Below are 24,435 nucleotides of genomic sequence, written 5' to 3' on the forward strand. Positions count from 1 at the left end.
AGGACCTCGTGGTATTTGAGATTTGATTTATTTCGAGCCAATACCTGGGAGGAATCCTTTGGATAAAAACAGTTTTAAAAGGAACATTTTGTTACACCTTCACCTTTCTGACACCCATACCTGTTTCCCTTTTCCTCCCAGTTCCTCATCTGTCTCCTGATGACATTGACAGCAGAAATGGCAGTTGGCCTTTGGGCTTTAAGGTTGAACAATGAGAAGGTTTGTCGTTGCACACACCGAATCGACACACATTACTGCACACACACAAAAGCCCTTACCGTCATTTCACCACAATTTAACTGATTCCCACTAACGAATGGCATCTCGCCACTCCTTTCCGTGATATAGATATACTCACTTTTACAAATAAATTAATACAATGGTTATGCATTTATAATTTCTGACCGCATTAGAAACTTCAAATATTGTGGAAGTGTGTGCTGATGGAGTGTGCTCCAGGGAGAGCAATGTTCACAGGTAAGTGTTGAAAAATCACCAATTGCATCGATATTCTTCTCTGCAATGCAGTCAACAGTCAAGTGAGTTTGTGAGGAGGAATGTTGGGAGGAGGGAGGAAGGCACCTATGATGAGCTATAGCTCACGGATGGAGAGTTTGTTCTATCTGCGAAAGCAGCGAGAGCTCCTTCCCTGAACCATAATGAGGTCATCAAATGTCTCGAGCTTTGGCTCATGATTGGAGATTTTGTTCCACCTGCTAAATCAGCAATTGCTCCTTCCCTGAACTGGAATGAGATGGTCAAACGACTCTTGCTATGACTCATGGACGGAGAGTTTGTTCCACCTGCTGAAGCAGCAATGGCTCCTTCCCTGAACTGGAATGAGATGGTCAAATGACTCTTGCTCTGACTCATGGACGGAGAGTTTGTTCCCCAAGCCGTTTGTTCCCCACAAATATTCCCCAAGCCGTGGGTGTACAAGTTTGTTGAGGAATAATTGATGTCACATGGTCTCACAGCCATATTGGATTGAGCGAAAATCTTTAAATACATTCTTTCTCTTGAACCGCTTAATCAATCAATGTGAAACTTCACAATTATGATTTCAAAGTGATGAGGAATATTGGTTTTGAATTTCAACGTGATCAGAAGCGTCGTCTGGCAGCGAGAATTATTGATTTATTTTAAAATCTGGATTCTTTTTGATTTTTAATTTTTTTTTTATTTTGAATGAGGCTCACTTGGCTGTGTCTGGATGGGTTTTGAGGGTCAAGGAGTTGCGGCTGAAACACGAATCCTATCCACGTTCGGCCTGATGACTCCATCTTTGTTTTTTGCTTGTTCAGATTCCTTCTGATTACTCCAATGCAGGACTTTGACTTCCATTTGATTTGAATTTAATTTATTTTAATCACATTCTGAACGAGAACTACGTTGCCGATGGCACACCATCGCATATTCCCGCGCGCACTGCTTTGTCCCATTAACGCTCGGTGAAATTTCATCTTGCAAAATGGATTGACTATTCTTTTCTATTTGATGTGCTTTATGACCAAAGACTTACTATGTTTACGAAATCAGAAGTCATTGCAAGCATTTGGCCATGGGCCAATCACCCAAAGTGGACTTCTCATTACCATCTCGAGTGGCAAAGGTTGACTGTACTTTTTGGTAAAGATCTTTGTCTGGGCCAACTTTTAGGGTATGATTGCCACTCCAAATCGGTAGCTTTATTGTAGTTTTTTGGGAAAATAGGCATTTTTGGGGTAAAATCGTGTTTTGTGAAATTGTTACTGTAGAAAAAACATCTGCGAAAAAAAAAACATATTTGAGACTTGGAATAAACAGCCATGTAAAATACAACCATTTTGGTGTGCTTTGTGTTGGGTTTCAATCGCCGGTTAAAATGGCAACAACCATTTTAGGGTAAAAAACATGGTTTTTGATAGTGAAACATTAAAAATTAATATCTTAGAAATGAAAAAAGATTTTTGAACCATTTAAACGATGTATCCCGATGCATCAGGGCAGTTTTTAAATTCCATAGTATGAGGGTAGGTTTAAGATAAATATATCGTTTTAGGGTAACAACACATTTTGAATTGCATTTCTTGCAAATCTGACAGAAAACCCTGTTTTTTGAGATAAGAGGACTGTTTTTATTTTATCAACTTCACAGAGTATCCAAAGTCTACATGAATTTATACATCACTTTGCATGTACTAGTATAGGTTGTATGAGTTACCTCGTTCAAAGAGATTGGCGTTGCCATGGAAATGATCAATTTTGTGGGTAAACACGTTTTTTGACAGTAAAAGTTGAAATATTCCTAGCTTGCAAGTGAAATAATATTTTTCAGAGATCTGAAGGCTAAAACCACCCCGATGCACACAGAAAGTTGTTTATTTCAATGAATAGGGCAGGTTGTCAACAAACTATCTCGTTTTAGGGTGAAACCATAAACTATTCAACAGCATTCCTCGATAGAATTGTCAAAGCAGAGATTTTGAGAAGTCTTTTGTTTTTAAAGATTTTTCAATGGTACCATATATCAAAAGTCCATTTTGGCTTACAATTTCTATGAATTCTCTCTTATGGCAATCAATAAGTTGAACGAGACTGACGTTTCCATGGCAACGGTAATTTTGTGGAGAAACCATTGTGAAGTGTATTTAAATATTACAGTGTTTTTACATCTTTTTTTTTCTTTTCAGGTGACTGACTGATCATGGAAGAGTCATTGCCTCCCCCAAAGTGGCTAGATGCAATGCCTCCAGTTGAAGCCTTCCACGGCAAAATCTCGCAACAAAACCTGAAAACTTTCTCCAACCTAATTAAAAAGAAGCGTGTGACAAAGGCAGATGCTGAGGAGGTAATCCTTCAGGCTGACAGACAACTGTTCGCCCACATGATTCTTGCTGCTGAGAGCCGTCACCTTGATTTGCAGGAAGTCTGAGGACACCCTCTGGGGCCCATTCCATGGTCCTCAGCAATGTCTGAGGGGTCCTTGAGGAAAACAAACAAAGCTGCTCTCGCCAAAGCGCTGACCAATGATGGCATGGCAGCCGAGAATATCCCGAGACCGTCTGCAACCATTATCGATGGAATGAGTTTCGTTCAGCGCTTGAAAGGGGACAATCAGACTTTCGCAGAAGTTGCAGACAGTTGCCTGGCTCATGCACTTCATGAAGGTGAAAATAGCCAACAAATCGACGTCGTTTTTGACATGTACCGCAAACGATCAAAAAGAATGCAGAAAGATCGAATCGTGGAGCAACGGAGGGTCTAGAGTTCAATAATATCAGTCGAGGGCACAAAATTAGGCAATGGCGGAAATTCTTGCGCAGTTGGTCAAACAAAACCTGTTTCATCCGATTCGTCGTAGATGAATAGAAAAGGCCAGAGAACCGACTCAAACTGGGAATGAAATTTCTGGACGTTACATGCGAGGAACGATGCTTCAAGCTTGTCAAGGACCAATGAGAACAAGTCATTGAAATGAAGTCTATTCAGGAAGAGGCAGACACTCGTATCTTTCTGAATGCCAGCAGAGCAGCAGAAAATGGGTGCAACGCTATTGTGATAACAGCTGAAGACACGGACGTTCTGGTACTTTGCATTGGTTTCAGCAAAATCATCCGTTCACCCATGTATCAGAAGGTTGGAACAAAAACTTGCCAAAAGTACATTGACATCACCAAGATTGCCAACGCCCTTGGTGAAGATGTCTGCAATGCCTTAATTGGCTTGCACGCCTTTACGGGGTGCGATACGGTCAGTGCATTTGCCGGAAAGGGAAAACTGAATGCACTAAAACTTACCAAGAAGACCGTGGACTATCAGCAGTGCTTCAGTGAGGTTGGACGGTCATGGCAAATGTCCAATGAACTGTTTGCAAAGCTTGAAGCATTCACCTGCCATCTCGATGTTTCTAACAGAGCTATAGTTGAAGTCAACCAGTGTCGTTATCAGCTCTTTACATCAAAGAGGGGCAACATGATTTGAGCACAATTGCCACCATGCAGAGATTGCTTGTTCCAGCATGCCAAGTGGGCAAATTACCAAGCAGCCATATGGCGTAGATCCCTTGAATGCACTTCTGAAGTAATCCCACCAACAGATTGTGGATGGTCTACAGATGACAGCGGTGACCTTGAGATTCTCTGGATGACTGGTCCACCAGTTCCATCAGCTGTTTTGGAGCTCATGAGCTGAAGCTGTGTATGCCACTGTGATGCAAAGGACTGTACGTGCATCCTAAACGGACTGAAATGCACTAAGATGTGTAAAAACCAGATGTGTGACAACCAATATGAGGATGACGAAGAAGACACAGACGTAACCATATATGCAGATGATGAAAGTGATGATGATGATAGCGATCAAGGAATGTAAATCAAAGACACTTACACGACAGCTGCCTGCAGGTTATTCTACCTATTGAATTACACGACAGCTGCCTGCAGGTTATTCTACCTATTGAACAAACAAACAGCCTTCGGGTGTCAGGGAATTGCTCGCGTTCAAATTGCTCGAAAATATTACATTTCCACCAAGTTATGGATTTTTAAACTTTCACCGTCAAAGAATGTTTTATCCCAAAATTGGTCGTTTCCCTGGCAACGTCAATCTATTTGAACTACGTATCTCATCCAACCCAGTATGCTGATACATCTACAGTGATAAATGGACTTTTGATACTTTATAAAATTGAGAAATATTTAAAATGCTCAAAAAACTGGGTTTTCTCTCCATTTACCGAGAAATGCAATTCAAAATGTGATGTTTTTACCCGAAAACGATATATTTATCTTATACCTACCCTCAGACTATTGAATTTAAAAACTGCCCAGATGCATTAGTATGTGCTTATCGTTTAACTGGTTCAAAAATCATTTTTCTTTTCTGAGATATGAATTTTTAAACTTTCACTATCAAAAACCATGTTTTTTTTTCCTTAAAATGGCTGTTGCCGTAGTTACCGGTGATTGAAACCCAACACAATGCACACCAAAATGGTTGTACTTTACATAGCTATTTATTCCAAGTCTCAAATATGTTGTTTTGTTGCAGATATTTTTTCTACAGTTGAAATTTCAAAAAACACGAATTTACCCCAAAAATCCCTATTTTCCCAAAAAATGACAACAAAGCTACCGATTTGGAGTGGCAATCATACCCAAAAAGTTGGCCCAGACAAAGATCTTTCCAAAAAGTACAGTCAACCTTTGCCACCCGACATGGTAATGAGAAGTCCATTTTGGGTGATTGGCCCATGGCCTAATGCTTGCAATGACTTCTGATTTAACAAACATAGTAAGTCTTTGATCATAAAGCACATCAAATTTTTTTTTTTTTTTTTTTTTTTTTTTTTTTTTTGTATACCTTGGTCGAGGCTCGTATGAGAGCTAACACACAACTCACAGCAAGGAGGCATGAGACAAGAGGGGCGGGAGTGGAAGGGACAAAACATTGGGGAACAGACACAGGTGAACTGTGGAAGGGGGAGGGATGGGGATGGGACGGGGAACATGGCGAGGGGAAGATGGACATTAAAGGGACTTTCAGGAAGGAAAGCAGGAGAATTGAAGGAAGTGGGCTTGGGTGGATTATCGGGGGTAGAAAAGATCGAGGATTTGGATGGGGGAAGATAAGAGGTGGTGGTGAACAGCTGTTTTGAAAGCCTGGAGGGAAGAATGGGAAAGAATAGAGTGAGGAAGTTTATTCCAAAGGCGGGAAAAAAGAGGAATGAAAGAGTGAAGATGAGCAGTGATTCGTGATTTTGGTAGTTTTACCAGAAGGGGGTTGTTGGCGGACCTTGAGCGCCCTGTGGAAATGTGGTTGGGACAAATCACAGAGAGAGCAGGGGGGCAAGGCTGGAGAGGAGTCGGTAGAAGACAGAAAGACCACCGACCAACCTGCGGTGATTGAGTGAGAGGCCCAAAGACTCAGCTTCATTGCGGGAGATGCCAATGATCTTAAAAGCCCTGGTTTCGACAGCGTGAAGTCGAGAAAGGTGGGAGGCAGGAGCACCAGCCCAGAGGGGAGAGCAGTACTCCATCAGGCTACGGACAAAAGCTTTGTAAGTGGTCAGGAGCTCAAGAGGGCCGAGGAAGGACTTTGCACGACGGAGGATTCCCAGTCGGCGACTGGCTTTTGAGGCAAGGTTGGAAATGTGACTTTCCCAGGAAAGGTCATGGCAGATAGTGAGACCCAGAAGCTTGAAAGAAAAGACTTCTTCCAGAGGATTGTTGAGAAAGTGGATGGGGGTTTTGTAAACGGTCCTTTCGAAGAGACATAGTGAGAGTGTGAGATTTGTCTGGATTGAAAGACATGTTCCACGTGTTGGACCAGTTTGTGATTTTATCCAGATCTGCAGTGAGCGAAGAAGCTGCTGCTTGCCGGTCTGAGGGATGACAGATGGTACGGCAGAGGGTGGAGTCATCGGCAAAGAGAAATAGAGGATTTTCCAGAGAGTCCGAGAGATCATTGATGAAAACCAGAAAAGAACAGGGCCCAGAACGCTACCTTGAGGAACTCCAGCCTGCACAGGAAGAGGGGATGAAAGAACTCCATTTAGGGCCACACGTTGAAAATAGAAAAGAACAGTCAATCCATTTTGCAAGATAAAATTTCATCTCGCGTTAATGGGACAAAGCAGTGCGCGCGGGAATATGCGATGGTGTGCCATCGGCAACGTAGTTCTCGTTCAGAATGTGATTAAAATAAATTAAATTCAAATCGAATGGAAGTCAAAGTCCTGCATTGGAGTAATCAGAAGGAATCTGAACAAGCAAAAAACAAAGATGGAGTCATCAGGCCGAACGTGGACAGGATTCGCGTTTCAGCCGCTACTCCTCTACCCACAAATCCATCCAGGAACAGCCAAGTGAGCCTCATTCAAATGAAATAAATAAAAAATCAAAAAGAACCCAGATTCAAAAATCAAATAATTCTGGCTGTCAGACCACGCTTCTGATCAGGTTGAAATTTAAAACCTATATTCCCCATCACTTCGAGATCATAATTGTGAAATTTCACATTGATTGTTAAGTGGTTCAAGAGAAAAAAAATTATTTAGATTTTCGCTCAATCCAATGTGGCTGCCAGACCATGTGACATCAATTATTCCTGAACAAACGTGTACAGTGTACACCTATGGCTTGGGGAACATTTGTGTGAACTTTCCCCTCGATCTGTCCAGCCGTTCTGGAGAAGAAGATTTTTAAAGGTTTCAGGGTAAATCCAATATGGCTGCCAAACCATGTGACCGCCGATATCATATGTGTAAACCTTTTGTTCCTCATGGATAGGCAGTCATACGTGTTAAGTTTTGCCTCGATCTGTTCAGCCACTTCAGAGAAGATGATTTTTGAAGGTTTAAAAAAAAAAAACATTATCGCTGCCAAATCACGTGACCAATGACATCAACAATTTTATTTTCTGTGGACCATTTTATCCCAAGATGACCATCAAAAAATTTCATACTGATCAGATGTGGTGTTATACATATGCAATTTTGATGTCATGACGAAGACACCAATGATGTCATCACAAATCACACTAATTTATTACCCATGAGGAGTACTTGCCGTGCGGCAAGTTTCAATATTTTCCTTGGTGTGGTTTGAGACACAGAGGTCCAAAGTTTTTCCAACATGCTGCCACACCACATCTATGACGTCACAATTAAAATTAAATCATTTTACATGAGGAGTCGCAACGATGTTGAAAATTTCGTCTCAATCCGACAAGTGGTTGCAGAGAAAAACACGACAGTTCTGTGCGGACAAACAAACAAACAAACAAGATGGTAGGCGGACATGGGAAGTCGACTACCCAATAGAACCTGACGCGATGGGCCCGTTCGATGGGGAATGATCTGAGGATTGAGCACAAGAAAATTCATGATTCTAGCTTCAAGGGTTAATGCTGCAAATTGTTTTTTCGTTAAAATACCCCCACATTTAGAGGTTTTTCGGCCATTGCGAGGCATCGGAGGGTTCCATAGCAACGGTTCTTTCTCACACATAACAAAGACATACCATGAACCTACCATACCAGTTTCATGTACATCTGACTCAGGGTCTCTGAGATATAACGAACTTTGTTTTTTTATTGTTTTCGACCACGGTTAATTCAAAGTCTATCTTCTCCGACAGTTTTCATAGGATCCGGCTGGAAATTTTTGACAATATGGCTGAATGTACTGCCCACAGTAGCTCCTGGCCCGATTTTTGATTTTCGAAAAAATATATTTTTTTAATGTTTTTCAAAAATTTCAAAGTTTCCGTTGCTTGGCAACGGTGGTGTCCATAGCAACGGTTCTCATTTGCACAAAACAAGGTCATGGTGTGAACAAGTTTCATCAAAATCGCCATTGTATTAACGGAGCACTGGACCGAACAGAGGGACAGACAGAGAGACAAACATATCGACGGAAAAACTGAAAATCAGGGAAGAACAAATTTCAAAAAAAAAAAAAAGACCGGAAGAAAATCTTGTTTCAGGTTGGGTTCACAGTGATCCCTTCATCTTCATCTGCCTGAAGGATGTGCTCAACCACCAGAGTGAGATACCTTGTTTCAGTTTAGGTTCGGAGTGATCCCTTCATCTTCATCTGCCTGAAGGACGTGCGCAAAATACCAGAGTGAGATACCCTGCTTCAGGTTGGATTCAGAGTGTTCCCTTCATCTTCACTTCCTTGAAGGATGAGTCCAAACCACCAGAATGAGACACACTGTTTCAAATTGGCGAGATCCTCTGTCACGACTCGTGGAAGAGCAAGTATTAGGACACTGAACGGATCAGGATGCAACAGGACAAAAGTAACATCAGAGAGAAGGGGGACACCAACAGCAGCGTTGAAGCCCAAGATCGAGGGAGACTTGGACAAGCAACCGGTGTGGGGAGAAGAAGGATTCAGGAGAGAATGCATGGGATCGACAATATGGATACAGATGGAATCTCTCTGGAGGGAAAACTGGAAATTTGGAAGGAGGTAGGCTTGGGGTGGGGTGGGAGCATAAATGAGGGTAGAAAAGATCATGGTTTTGGATTGGGGACGACCTGAGATGACGGTGAACAGCTGTCTTGAAGACACTGAGGGTAGAATGAGATTGAAGAGGATGTGGAAGTTGGTTCTGCATGTGGGGAAAATAGGGACAAATGGGTGTAGGGCAACAGTGATCCTGGATTTTGGTAGTTTCACCAGAAGGGGGTTGATGGTGTCAAGATGATTCCAAAATCGACATCTCCTCGAAGGACACGCATAAACCACGAGAGTAAGACACTCTGTTTCATGTAGGTGAGACACCTTGTTGCAGATTTATAATCAAAAGCTTGGTCTTCAAGGATCACACATCTGTAGACCGAAGTTGTTTCAACAGAGTGAGAACGGTCTTGTTAAAAAAAAAAACTTTCTACAGTATTCTCCCATCGGTTTTGATTCATTTGAAGCAACTTTTACTGAATGGTGAAAAAAAAAATTAATCTCCAAGGTGCATTTCCATGTTTCAGGGTGGGACGGACAGACAGACAGACAGACAAACAGCATCACCATATTATATAGTCAATATATTGCAAACCTGCATTGAGTGAAAATAAATAGCAATACTTAAATCAGGTTTAATTATTTTTCATTCACTCACACAGAAGAGGTGAGCATGGAGGTGGCACGGGGGAGTGGGTGAAAACTATTCACCAATTCTCAAGGAATGATGTTTAAAACAAGTAAATAAACTCAGATGCGTTCAAGCCATGCCAAGTTGAAGCAATTTTGCTCACCACCAAGGTAGAAGGTTGAAGGAGCCTTGTCCAATCCGTGCAGGATTGTGGCCTTTCCACAGAAGTGGGTACACAGACCAAAACCGAGCAAAACACGACCAGCCACCTGTAAGAGAGAAACATGTGATTACAGTTGATTTTGTTTCATCCCTTCTTTACTTTCATCTCCTGCATTCTCTCATATGTGTGACTGCAGTTGTGCCATCTCCTCACAGGACCTGTGGTAAACTCATTGGTCTTCATTCGCCTCCTCATTTCCCCCCTCCTCTGATCCATTCATATCAATTGATCCCAACAGCGATGTGTTGCCGTGATGCCGATCAAGGTATCCTGGGACAGAGACTGTCTTGACAATCATGGAGCTCTATCCTTACCTATTAACCCTAAACCATCCCTTCCTGTTTATTCTGCTCTCAACACCCTGCCCTCACCCCAAGCCCTGAGACTCGCACCCCATCCTTCACAAACTGCACCTGCACTCCCTTTCTCAGACTCATTGTCCCAGCAATGTACAATACCTCCCAAACCCTGATGGCATATCTCGAGATCAATGTCCCTCTGGATTGAGAATGTGGAGGAAAAAGCCCTGTCTCCTTCAGAAAATACTCAGAGCAAAGTCTAACTCGGCCCAGAATCAATCTTGGAGCCCCGCGCTGAACCATCCCAACACCTGACACTTGCTCAGGTGAAATTATGCGACAAACCGTTCTCGTAGCCATCTGAGCACAACAAAAACATTCTAGTCGCCATTTTGACTGGCTTGGTGCGAAGGAAGTCAAAAAGTCGCCATTTTGACTTGTTGGTTCCGGTATGACAGTAAATCGACCTCGGACAAACCAAATTGAGTTTGGTAAAGGAGTGATTCGGCCCTTCATCCAGCGTGGTGCATCTCAGCCAATGAAACCACCGTAATAATATCGTGTTACCCCAACTCTCTCTCCCTCTCTCTCTTCCTAATCTGTGGTGACTTCAACTGTCACCATTCGACGTGGCTTGGTGTCTGTCCTTTCACCACCATCCATGGTATTGAAATCAATGCACATTTCCACACTTATGGTATCACCCAATGTGTCGATTTCCCAAAGCATAATTATCTGCCTTTATCTGTTTGACTTCCCCTCCAATCTTTCCTGTTCTTGCTCCCTTTGGTGCATGAGATCACATACTCTGGCATCTGTCTCCCTGGTGGACTTCAGGGATTCAGCAAGGACACACGATGTCTGAGAGTGCAACTCGGCAGATTGATCTGGCCGAGTTCACATCCTCACTCTGCTCCACATCTGCACTCTGCCCCACATCTGCACTCTGCTCCACATCCTCACTCTGCTACACATCCTCACTCTACTCCACATCCTCCCTCTGCTCCACATCCTCCCTCTGCTCCACATCCTCACTTTGCTCCACATCTTCACTCTGCTCCACATCCTCACTCTGCTCCACATCCTCCCTCTGCTCAACATCCTCCCTCTGCTCCACATCCTCACTTTGCTCCACATCCTCGCTCGGCTCCACATCCTCACTTCACTCCATCCACACTCTGCTTCACATCCTCACTTTACTCCATCCACACTCTGCTCCACAACCTCACTCTGCTCCAAATCCTCTCTTCACTGCATCCACACTCTGCCCCACATCATCACTCTGCTCCACAACCCCACTTTTCCCCATCCACACTCTGCTCCACATCCCCACTTCACTCCATCCACACTCTGCTCCACATCCTCACTCTGCTCCACATCCTCACTTCACTCCAGCCACACTCTGCTACAGATCCTCACTCTGCTCCACATCCTCCCTCTGCACCACATCCTCACTTCACTCCATCCTCACTCCGCTCCACATCCTCACTCTGCTCCACAACCCCACTTTTCCCCATCCACACTCTACTCCACATCCTCACTCTGCTCCACATCCTCACTCTGCTCCACATCCTCCCTCTGCTCCACATTCTCCCTCTGCTCCACATCCTCACTTTGCTCCATATCCTCACTCTGCTCCACATCCTAACTCTGCTCCACATCCTCACTCTGCTCCACATCCACATTGTGCTCCACATCCTCACTCTGCTCCACATCCACATTGTGCTCCACATCCTCACTCTGCTCCACATCCTCACTCCGCTCCACATCCACATTGTGCTCCACATCCTCACTCTGCTCCACATCCACACTCTGCTCCACATCCTCACTCCGCTCCACATCCACATTGTGCTCCACATCCTCACTCTGCTCCACATCCTCAATTCACTCCATCCTCACTCTGCTCCACATCATCACTTCACTCAATCCACACTTTCCTCCACATCCTCACTCTGCTCCACATCCTCACTCTACTCCACATCCTCCCTCTGCTCCACATCCTCCCTCTGCTCCACATCCTCACTTTGCTCCACATCTTCACTCTGCTCCACATCCTCACTCTGCTCCACATCCTCCCTCTGCTCAACATCCTCCCTCTGCTCCACATCCTCACTTTGCTCCACATCCTCGCTCGGCTCCACATCCTCACTTCACTCCATCCACACTCTGCTTCACATCCTCACTTTACTCCATCCACACTCTGCTCCACAACCTCACTCTGCTCCAAATCCTCTCTTCACTGCATCCACACTCTGCCCCACATCATCACTCTGCTCCACAACCCCACTTTTCCCCATCCACACTCTGCTCCACATCCCCACTTCACTCCATCCACACTCTGCTCCACATCCTCACTCTGCTCCACATCCTCACTTCACTCCAGCCACACTCTGCTACAGATCCTCACTCTGCTCCACATCCTCCCTCTGCACCACATCCTCACTTCACTCCATCCTCACTCCGCTCCACATCCTCACTCTGCTCCACAACCCCACTTTTCCCCATCCACACTCTACTCCACATCCTCACTCTGCTCCACATCCTCACTCTGCTCCACATCCTCCCTCTGCTCCACATTCTCCCTCTGCTCCACATCCACATTGTGCTCCACATCCTCACTCTGCTCCACATCCACATTGTGCTCCACATCCTCACTCTGCTCCACATCCTCACTCTGCTCCACATCCTCACTCCGCTCCACATCCACATTGTGCTCCACATCCTCACTCTGCTCCACATCCACATTGTGCTCCACATCCTCACTCTGCTCCACATCCTCACTCCGCTCCACATCCACATTGTGCTCCACATCCTCACTCCGCTCCACATCCACATTGTCCTCCACATCCTCACTCTGCTCCACATCCTCAATTCACTCCATCCTCACTCTGCTCCACATCATCACTTCACTCAATCCACACTTTCCTCCACATCCTCACTCTGCTCCACATCCTCACTCTGCTCCACATCCCCACTTTGCTCCATCCACACTCTGCTCCACATGCTCACTCTGCTCCACATCCTCCCTCTGCTCCACATGCTCACTCTGCTCCACATCCTCACTTCACTCCATCCACACTTTGCTCCACATCCTCCCTCTGCTCCACATCCTCACTTTGCTCCACATCCTCACTTCACTCCATCCACACTTTGCTCCACATCCTCCCTCTGCTCCACAACCACACTCTGCTCCACATCCACACTCTGCTCCACATGCTCACTCTGCTCCACATCCTCACTTCACTCCATCCACACTTTGCTTCACATCCTCCCTCTGCTCCACATCCTCACTCTGCTCCACATCCTCACTTCACTCCATCCACACTTTGCTCCACATCCTCCCTCTGCTCCACATCCACACTCTGCTCCACATCCACACTCTGCTTCACATCCTCCCTTTGCTCCATATCCTCCCTTTGATCCACATCCTCACTTTGCTCCACATCCTCACTCTGCTCCACATCCTCACTCTGCTTCACATCCTCACTCTCCTCCATATTCATCGTGCACATCCTCACTCACTCCCTTCAGATGTCTCCCAGTTTTTATCTCCACGATCAATGTCGTTTTCTCCAAGAATAATAAAATTATCACAAAAAACATGAAACAACGCTGACGTCGTACAAATAATAAATAAATTATATTCCGAGGAAACGAAAAAGGTTTTGAAATGTATTTTGACCGAAAGAAAAAAAAAATTTTTTTTTAATCTGAGACAACGGATTCTCGCTGTCATATACGCAGCTTCATTTAAGGTTATCTAATTAAATAATACAAACGAAATTTAAATGATAGGTTTAAGAAAAAGCGAAGAACGTGCTTAACAATACACCGCTGCAAAGCGTGTGTTTAAAAAATGTCTACTGATATGTAATCAAAAACAACATTGGACCGAGATTTGAGGAAACGCGACAAAACATAAACTTTATGACGAAGGAAAATAGGGTTGAATACATCAAAAGGTTTCAATAAACAATTGGAAACGCCAGGGCCTGAACTCTTCCTCAGTCGTCTTGACATAATATATTGTTACGGTTGTGGAAATTCGCATTACACCATAAAGGGCCCTCAGGTGAGATATTTCTGTAAGTACATGTGTAGTTAGCCCAAACCCGTTGTATAGAGGGAATTTATGTGATCCATCCGGGCTGCGACGCTTTGAGTTAGCCATTTTTCTGTTCTATCTTTTATTTCAAACAAACAGCATCTCAACAACCACGCCATCCCCACCACAGCACCAACCACACTACAACCACGCCGCCTCCACCATCTACGCTACCACATCTTCGCCACTCGCCATTCAGTAGGCCCTGTGCGGTTACGATCTCCGGGAACAAACAAAAACCAACAACGATGCTTGGGGGTTTTCCCGCCTGTTTCTCCCGTCGAAATTCTCCGCGCTCGGTGTGGGGGAAGTGCGATCCGAGCCAGGGATCAAAGGTGAGAAAAGATGGGGGCCTCTTTTTGGGGGAATAATTCCCTGTCTCTGAGCCAAGACTGACTCCCCCGGCCCCCGTACGGCGCGGGGTGGAGGGAGAGCGAGAGGTCACGCCCCCCTGAGATAGGCTTCTCCAAGAAGCTCGAAGGGAGGCGGGGCCAAAAATGGGGCGGAGCGAAGGGCTGAGCCCCGCGCTACAAAAGGCGGACAGGACGGACCTTAAGGAGTTGTTGGTCGAGAGTTGGTCGAGTTGGTTCGGGTTGAGTTGGTTCTTCGAGGCTTCCTGTCTGCTTGTCTTGTCGGGGGAAGAGTCCTGCGCCCGCGGCTTGGTGAGCGGCCTGTCACGAAGGCATGGACGGGAGACGCGGCAGCGCCGGTTGTGAGGTGGACCTGCACGTCCAGACAAGGTGTGCCGGAGAGGGTTCGCCGGCCGCGAGAGAGGTCGGGGCCAGGCGCGACCACGCTGACGGTCGTGGGAGAGGGGCTCACCGGCCACGAAAAGGGAAGTCGCGACTTCTTTTTCCTTTTTCCTTTGCTTTTTGTGTAAATGTCTGTGGGTGGCGCCGTCCGTCAAGTAGTATTGTTTGAAGTGTTGCCGTGTGTTCGCGTATTCGGGAGTAGCTCTGCATTGTTGTTGTTGTTTTAAATTGATATGTGTGCATTTCTGATTCTGTTTGGCTGTATATGTGTGCTCTGTGTCTGTGTGAATAAAGTGCTTGAGTGAAATTGTTCCCCGTTTCGCTGCGTCCTTCCCTTTGTTGAATCTCCATCTTGCTTCACGTAAAGGGTTCGTTGTGGGCTTTATACGCCTGATAAGTTATCGGAACCGTCGAGGCCGACGATAACACCGCTCGGTTATCCCGATAGTACGGAATGGACCGCTTAAGCGGCCCGTGCCTGGAGTCGACCTGCGGCGAGGTGCGATCGCCTGGTTTACTATCCGCGTGGGTACTTAGGTAGGTCGAGTTTGGCGAACAACCCTATCCCACTCGGGTGGCCGATTGGCACGATCGTGGTGAGGCCGAAGGGCCCACCCGTGACGAGCTCCCGGCGTTAGTCCAAGAGGGTCACGACAGAATTGTCCGTCTGGTGGGCGACGTGCCGCGATTCGAGTCACGTGGCCGATCGCACGCCGGGGGCGCGAATTTGCAACAATATATATATATATATATATATATATATATATATATATATATATATATATATATATATATATATATATATCTTCTCTCTTCTTCTTCTTTCGGCTGCTCCCGTTAGGGGTCGCCACAGCGAATAATCCGCATGATCCGCAAAGTGATTTGGCACATGTTTTTACGCCGGATGCCCTTCCTGACGCAACCCTAGTCGCCTCTTCCGACACAGGGATAATATATATATATATATATATATATATATATATATATATATATATATATATATATCTTCTCTCTTCTTCTTCTTTCGGCTGCTCCCGTTAGGGGTCGCCACAGCGAATAATCCGCATGATCCGCATAGTGATTTGGCACATGTTTTACGCCGGATGCCCTTCCTGACGCAACCCTAGTCGCCTCTTACGACACAGGGATAATATATATATATATATATATATATATATATATATATATATATATATATATATATATATCTTCTCTCTTCTTCTTCTTTCGGCTGCTCCCGTTAGGGGTCGCCACAGCGAATAATCCGCATGATCCGCATAGTGATTTGGCACATGTTTTACGCCGGATGCCCTTCCTGACGCAACCCTAGTCGCCTCTTACAACACAGGGATAATATATATATATATATATATATATATATATATATATATATATATATATATATATATATATATATATATATATGTATTTTTTAATTTCCAACCAACTGAATGTGATTCTGCAGAATGTCTCAGAAAGTGAAGAATTTTCTTTCATGCGGCAAACATCATTGTGATTGAAAGCTGTGATGAATAAAATTGCCTGCACCAAGAAAGAATTCCCGTCGATTGGGAAACGGCTTCTTGACATAATAAAATGTTCTCATTCTGTTTGAGAAAGTCGTAAAACATTTCATGACCTCACAATGACAAAATTCATGATCTCCATGAAAAACTTATGGAAAGAACACATATAAGAGATTATCGGAAGGAGCATGCATCAGCACTGCTGGTGTAGTGGTATCATGCAAGATTCCCACTCTTGTGACCTGGGTTCGATTCCCAGGCGGCACATGTTTCTTTTAATTTTTTTACCTTCAATACATTTCATTTTTCCACCTTCGAAAACAATCTCCTCAGCTTGCCGTTGACTTATTGTTTGGATTTCGTCATTTTTTTACATTGCACGTATGCGGACTGTTTTGATGTCCCAATATGGTGGACGAGGAGGGACAACAACAAGGAAATTCAACACAGGTGGAGGCCATTCGGCCCATCATGACTGCATGAACACCACACCAACCCAAGATACAAGATCCAAGATCCAAGAAAGAAAATGCAAAAAAATATATATTTTTTGTTTGTTTTGTTGTTTTTGTAGTTTTTTTTTTTGTTTGTTGGGTTTTTTTTTTTTGGTTGTCATTTTTCTTTCTTCCCCTCGAAGAAGGGGGATGGGCCTGGTTAAAAACACCAGCCCGACCTGTTGTAAAACCAGCCCATCGGTGTAACAAGGCAATTAGTGATTGCAGGCCCTCGCCAGACCTTTTGTGTGGCGTTTGTGTGGTTGTGTAGTCCATACTTTATGCACATGCTCACATGATAATTGGACATACTTTATGGAGGTTCTGGTTGAAAAAAACAAACAAACAAAAAAACAACTTCCGATATTTTGTCACGTGCCTTGATTTAGCCAATAGCGAGACCCGTCATAGTGTATTTACGTATTTACGAAATATAGTGTATTTACGAAATAAGTAATGTATTTACGAAATTACAGTATATTAAATGGAATAATCTTCCAATAGTAACGTGAACTTATCGAAACTTTAAAGCAAATGTCCGAATATATTTAAAAGTTCATGATAGATGCTCTCAAAAGGCACCCTCAATGCGAGGATGTGTACAAGTGTTTAGTATTTCAGGAGATCCTGAAATACTTGTTAAAGGAGTTCCAGAAATGAAACAGAAAGGTTCAGTGACAATTGGGACCGTTGACTGCCCTGAAGACGTCTGACCATCAAGCTGCTGTGCACTCAAACACACAAAATGATTAACTGTACTGTGCCTTCTTTCCACAGATCGCAGGTCCTGGGCCATGGTGAGTGTGGATAAATAGTAAAATCGTAAATAAATTGTAACCCACCTGTTGTTTGTGTTTGCGCCGGCAATGTAGTTAAGTCGTCTGTGTGAGTCTGATAGTTTAGTTACGCAGAGCACTAGGTTATTTATTTTTGGGACATGTATTCAAATGTCACACTCAGGGATCCATAGGTAAAACGTACTTGGGCAAAAACCTGCACCTGCATGGCACACGAATTTTGCGACTCGGGACGAGTCTATAAAAAAGGGGGGGGGGGAGATGGGGGTGGGTAGTGTTACGAATCTGGAAACCATTCGCATTCACACATAGAGTTGACCCAAAGTTTAGTTATTTCGTTAAGTATATGTGGATAGTTAGAATCCCTCCCTTATGTCGAATGGGAATTTCATGTGTGCCCTGCGAGTTTCTTTCTAGTTAGTTTTCTACATCAATCCCTCCACTCCTTCAGCTCCATTACGCACGTGTTCAAGGTCAGGTCAGGTATGGGAGCATGTGCCAGAACAGCGCGTCGCTGCGTCCACTTTCCGCCGGTACTCCAGGGGCCTCCGTCTGGCCATCCCCCAGGCAGATGCCAGGCCCATCCCCATCTCCTTGAGATGATGGTCAACCTGCTGCAACCATGAGGCACGTGGTCGGCCCACTGGCCTCCTCCACTCATGAGACTCCCTCGCTGAGAGAATCTGGTGAGCAGGATCAGCGTCAGGAAAACGAGCCACATGTCCATACAGCCGCAGCTGACGCTCACGGACTATGCAGGTAACAAATCTCATCCGAGTCTCTCTCAGCAACCGCTCGTTGGACACAAAATCCGACCAGCGATAGCCAAGGATTCTCCGAAGAGACCTGGTACCAAAGGAATTAAGTCTCCGTCTCAGATCCTTGGTCAAAGTCCAAGTCTCGCACCCATAGAGCAAGACTGGAAGTACCAAGGACCTGAAGACTCGGACTTTCGTCCTCCCGCACAGGTACCGGCAACGCCACACCCCATGATCCAGTGAATCCATGACTCCCCAGGCCCGACCCAGACGTCTATTGACCTCCGGCTCACAACCTGCGGAGACATGAATATCACTGCCAAGGTAAGTGAATCTATCCACGACCTCAACATCCTCACCACAAACAGACACAGACAGGACAGCAGCATCCAAGATGTCACCGAAAGCCTGGATCTTTGTTTTGACCCAAGAAATCCGTAATCCCAACGGCTCCGACTCCTCATTCAGCACCTCGAGGGCCCCCAAGAGGATGTCTAAAGTCTCCGCAAAGATGACTGCATCATCTGCAAAATCAAGGTCCGAGATCTTGACATTGCCAAACGATGCACCGCAACTTGATCTCTCCGACATCCTCCCAAAATCCAGTCCATACAAGTGCTGAAAAGTGTGGGGGCAAGTACACATCCCTGACGAACTCCAGTAACAACTGGAAATAAGTCAGAGATGGTACCACCACACTTCACAGCACTCTCAGTACCAGAGTAGAGTTCAGACATCAGATCGATCAGTTTCGGTGGCACCCCACGAAGACCAAGAATCCTCCAGAGGACATCCCGATTCACTGAATCGAACGCTTTACAGAGATCAACATAGGCTGCAAGCAGCCCCTGCCGAAACTCTCGTCTGCGTTCGGTGAGGACACGAAGTGCAAGGATACGGTCAATCGTTGACCTCTTTGGTGTAAAGCCTGACTGCTCTGGACGCTGGTGCTCAAGCAGATGGTGGCGAACCCTATTAAGAATTATCCGAGCAAAGACCTTGCCCGGCACTGAGAGCAGCGTCACCCCTCGGTAGTTGTTGCAGTCTTGGCGATCACCCTTCCCTTTCCAGAGAGGGACAACAAGGCCCCTCTTCCAGTCAGTTGGGATGATGCCTGTGTTCCAGGCAGAGCACAAAACTGCATGCAACGACGCGAGTGCAGCATTTCCACCAGCCTTGAGAAGTTCGGCATGGATGCCACAGATCCCTGGAGCTTTGCCCCGTTTCAACTGGTTCACCGCAGCCCGTGTTTCCACAAGCGAAGGTGGACCACAGTTGATTCGAGGGTCAGCAACAGGGATTGTAACACCCTTGACGTCCAACTCGACAGCTGGGGGATCAGCCTGGTACAACCGCTCGAAGTAACCGGCCCAGCGGGCCTTCACTTCAGACTCCTCTGTCAAGAGCCTACCACTCTCTGCTCGAACTGCAGTGCTCCGAGGGATGGGCTTGGATGAACGTAATGCGCGAATTCCCCTGTAAGCGGGACGAGAATCACCTGTCCACAGGTGATGCTCTACCCCTCACAGATTCCTCGCACATAGGCCTCCTTGTCCACCCTCAGTGCACGTACAGTTTTACGCCTCAGCTCCCTGAACAGCTCAGCTCTGCCATTCAGCCTGGCCCTGCGACTCTGGTCAATGGTATCCAGTGTCCCTTGAGAGACAAAATTCTTCTTTGCCCTGCGGTGAGCTCCAAGGCATCCACCGGCAACATCAAGGACGGTGGTCTTGAAGGTGTTCCACAACTCTTCAGGACCCCCAAAGCACCCAGACCCCCAAGTGTCCACTCAGCCTGTTCGCAAACTCCTCAGCTACTCTCTCATCCCTGAGCTTGGCAACATCCAGCCTAGGCTGGGATGGTACCATTCTCCAGGATTTAAGGTGCAGCTTTAGAGTTGCTACAACAAGCCTGTGGTCAGTATTGAGGAACTGAGCACTCCGGTAGACCCTGCAGTTCTGGATCATCCTCCAACGACCGTCAATGAGGACATGGTCAATCTCCTTTGCCACACCGCCAGCGTTGGAATACCAAGTCCAGCGATGAGCTTGCGGGCGCTGAAACCATGAACCAGCCACCCTAAGTCCATGACTTCTTGCAAAGTCAAGGAACTTAGTGCTATTCTGGTTCATAGTTCCTGACCCATGGGGACCAACACACACCTCATAACCATCCCTATCAGTTCCAGTCGATGCATTGAAATCCCCCAAGACTAGAAGTGTATCTCGTCTGGGGCACTGATCAACCACAGACTCGAGTGTGGCGTAGAATGTGTCCTTCACGGTAAGATCACTCGCCTCAGTCGGAGCATAAATAGAGACCAGGGAAATGACACCTAAGGAGTGACGAATCCTTAATCTCATAATACGCTCGTTGACCGGTGTTACCTCAATTATCATTGGGGTCAGCTTATTGGACACAGCTACAGCAACTCCTTGGGTATGGTCACCATCAGAGCGACCAGACCAATAGTAGGTGTAACCACCCACCATTATCTCGCCGCAATCCGGTCTCCGAACCTCAGAGAGAGCTGCAATCCCGATGTCCAAACGCTTGAGCTTGAGTGTTCAAGGCCACGGAGGTAAATGGAGTTTCCAGAGCTTCAGAGCCGACTCCGCCCCAGCAAGATGGAAGGTTCCTTTCGTCCAATCAGGGGTGAGATCGCTTCAGCACTGACTTCGCCCAGAGAAGAAAGTCTGTCTCTTCAGTCCAATCAGGGGCGGATACCGCAACAGCCCAAAGAGACCGGAGGCGGCCTCGTCCAATGAGGAGAGGACACCGATCACCCGACGCCTCCCCGACCAATGAGAGGGGGAGTTACCAGAGAGCCTGATCCCTCAACCAGTACGAGGAGATGAGGCATTGACCGCACGATCCTGAGAGAAGGGGGTCTTGTCTCGCTTTTGGTTCGTGGTTTGATCGTGCTGGCTGGCGTCTGTCTCTTCGCCCTCGATCCTTGGTGCCTGGTGCATTGTTGGTTGTGGGTTCAAGTCCCACCGCCCTTGGTGTGCCTGGTTCATCGAAGAGCTGTTCTAACCTCCCCGAGCTCACAAGTGCGGGTCGGCCAGACCGCACGAGGCGGCCAGGTACCCGACCAGACTCTGACCCCCAGCTTGCCTATCCTCCGCGGCTGGAGGGTCCAATAAAGGCCAGCCGGCTCCATTTCTTTTTGGGTGTGTGTGTGTCTGTGTGTGGCTCCAGTCTGTAAGTAAAACTGTTCAGTGATTGCCATTGTTCATTTGCCTGCATTTATATTCGCGATTTAGTCTGCTCTGTGTTTCCCTGCCTTTTGCCTATTGCAGATAAATAACTGTTAAATGTTCCTGTTCGGCGTCTGTGCTTTCTTTCATTGTCCCAGTATGGTTCGGGCTTGAGAATTAGTGAGGCCGTTTGTGCCGTAAATTGCTAATCGGACCGGCAGGTTTTGGTAATTCCCGCTCGGTTACGCCGGACCCGAGTCGGTAACAGCGACTCAGTTCGGCCGAAGCCTGCCGAGGGTGTGGCTTTCCCGGTAGTTAGACGGCGTGGGTACTTAGGTCATTGGAAGAGACAAATAAACCCTACCCCACGCCGTCGAAATATTGGCGACCACGGTCGATTAAGCGACCCGTCGGCTTCGGAGTTATCCGGAGTGACGACCTTCGATTCTGGGAGTCCAGTGGGAGACGGCCCAACAACTGCCCCATCTTGCGGTCGTCCTCGCCACCGAACCCGGCACCACAACAATATCACTATTAACGAATGTTTTCTCTGCAACCACTTATCCTATCAAAGGGAAACTGCAACTCTCATATAAGTCTCATGTTGTATCAAAGCTGGATGTCTGGGTACCCGGTCATCACTGCCAGCAGTTATAAAGTGGCAGTTCTAGTTATTATTATATTCTGATTATTGTTCCTTGTAAATATTTATATTGCCATTAAATTCCGCCCTTATTTTAAGTTGCTGTGTCCGTGTATTTGTTGTGGCGTTCGAGTATAAACCCCTTTTGTTGTGTTTCCCCGTGCCTCCGCTACTGTGCTCTGCCCTTCCCGCGCGCATTCTAATCTCCGAGGATTAACGTGTCCGTCTCCTAATAAGAAAGACCGCTCGGCGATCGAACTGTAATGGGTAATCACACTGACTGACTCCAACCTCCTGAATTCCTGAAAAGTTGCAGACATCAGCCAAGCACTAATGTGTGTGTGTGTTAATGTGGGGTTTTTTGGATACAATGTCGAAGCTCGTATGAGAGCAAACACACACAATGTAAAACAAGGGGAGCAGGAGACAAGAGGGGGGGGGGAGAGGGAAGGACAAAGCAGTGGGGAACAGAGACATTTGGAGATCTGTGGAAAGGTAAGGGATGGGTTGGGGTACACGGGGTAAGTAAGATGGAAACTCTAGGGATTTTCAGGTGCTCACACAACAGGGACTTTCAGGTGCTTGCACTGCAGGGACTTTCAGGAAGGAAAGCAGGGAATTTGAAGTAGGTGGGTTTGGGGTGGATTAGTGGGGGTAGAAAAGATCATGGTTTTGCATGGGGGAAGATAAGAGATGCTGGTGAACAGCTGTTTTGAAGACCTGGAGGGAAGAGTGGGATTGAAGAGAGTGTGGGAGTTTGTTCAAAAGGTGGGGAAAAGACGACTGAAAGAGTGAAGGTGAGCAGTGATTCGTGATTTTAGAAGTTTTACCAGAAGGGGTTTTTTTGGCGGACTTTGAGCACCCTGCGGAAATATGGGGGGCATATCACAGGCAGAGCGGGGGGGGGAGGGGGCGAGGTCGGAGAGGAGACGGCATACGTTTGTTGCATTGTTGCAGTCAGCCATTTTGCTTTCCCCAAGAAACCGTAGGACATCAGACACTTGATAAGGGTTACCGATGACGCTTAGAGACGTCATACCAAGAAGGTATATGCCAGCGTTGTATTTCTGCCTGATCGATTTCTCCTCCCTGGTTTGCTTAATAACTTGCCATCACTCGGAATGACTCACAAGGGAGCTATCCACAACCAAACTCTTCTCCCCAGTGTGAGATCGTTTGTGTATTTTCAAGGTTGATGAATGATTAAATCCTTCGAACACACAGAACACTTGTACGGTTTCTCCCCAGTGTGAGATCGTTTGTGGACTTTCAAGTTTGATAAATGACGAAAATCCTTCGAACACACAGAACACTTGTACAGCTTCTCCCCAGTGTGAGTTCGTTTGTGCTCATTCAGGTGTGACAACCGACTAAAATCCTTCGAACACCAACAACACTTGTACAGTTTCTCCCCAGTGTGAGCTCGTTTGTGTTTATTCAAGTTTGATAAATGACTAAAATCCTTCGAACACCAACAACACTTGTACAGCTTCTCCCCAGTGTGAATTCGTTTGTGTTCATTCAGGTGTGACAACCGACGAAAATCCTCAGAACACACAAAACACTTGTACGGTTTCTCCCCATCACTTGTATGATTTCGGCGTTGATCCGGAAAGCTACGACTGGATTGCCCGTCCGGTGGGCGCGCGCGGCCGCGATTACCTAAAAGCGGTCGCCCGCACGCCCAACGGGTGGAAACCACAACAATATGTTCTGCTCTCATTGGAAGATGTATGGAGTTTTCCTAATGCCAATGGTGCCTTCCTTTTGGAAAGCAAACACAAAGCAAACTAGAGGCGGAGCACTCGGTAGAGTGCAAAACCTCCGCCGCCAATACTGCTAGGTCACTCAAGTGAACCTGATATCCTATTCATTCAATTTGACGTCAACAGTGCTCACAGAGTTATAGTTTGCAACTTTCCCTTTTACTTTTAACTTTTACACACTCAATTCATTCGTCATAACTGGATTCCTTGAGACAGAAATTGATTTTACGTGGGTATATCCACCTGAAGTTCCAAAATCAGCTGCAATTATAATGTTTTTTGTTGGAAATC

The 24,435-nt window shown here is 46.1% G+C and overlaps 1 long non-coding RNA gene and 1 other non-coding gene across 2 annotated transcripts; both read left to right on the top strand.

Moving 5' to 3' along the window:
- Positions 1-5,304, top strand: LOC147006689 (uncharacterized). Its single transcript, XR_015054644.1, has 2 exons — positions 1-219; positions 2,673-5,304. It is a non-coding gene; the product is annotated as an uncharacterized LOC147006689 (long non-coding RNA).
- Positions 5,305-16,682: 11,378 nt separating this feature from the next.
- TRNAG-CCC (transfer RNA glycine (anticodon CCC)) lies at positions 16,683-16,753 on the top strand. The gene has a single exon. It is a non-coding gene; the product is annotated as a tRNA-Gly (tRNA).
- Positions 16,754-24,435: the final 7,682 nt, after the last annotated feature.

This window comes from Eptatretus burgeri, unplaced genomic scaffold, assembly GCF_056783735.1.
Source record: "Eptatretus burgeri isolate ZD-2024b unplaced genomic scaffold, Ebu_testis_v1 Ebu_testis_scaffold_3156, whole genome shotgun sequence".
NCBI classification, from domain to species: domain Eukaryota; kingdom Metazoa; phylum Chordata; class Myxini; order Myxiniformes; family Myxinidae; genus Eptatretus; species Eptatretus burgeri.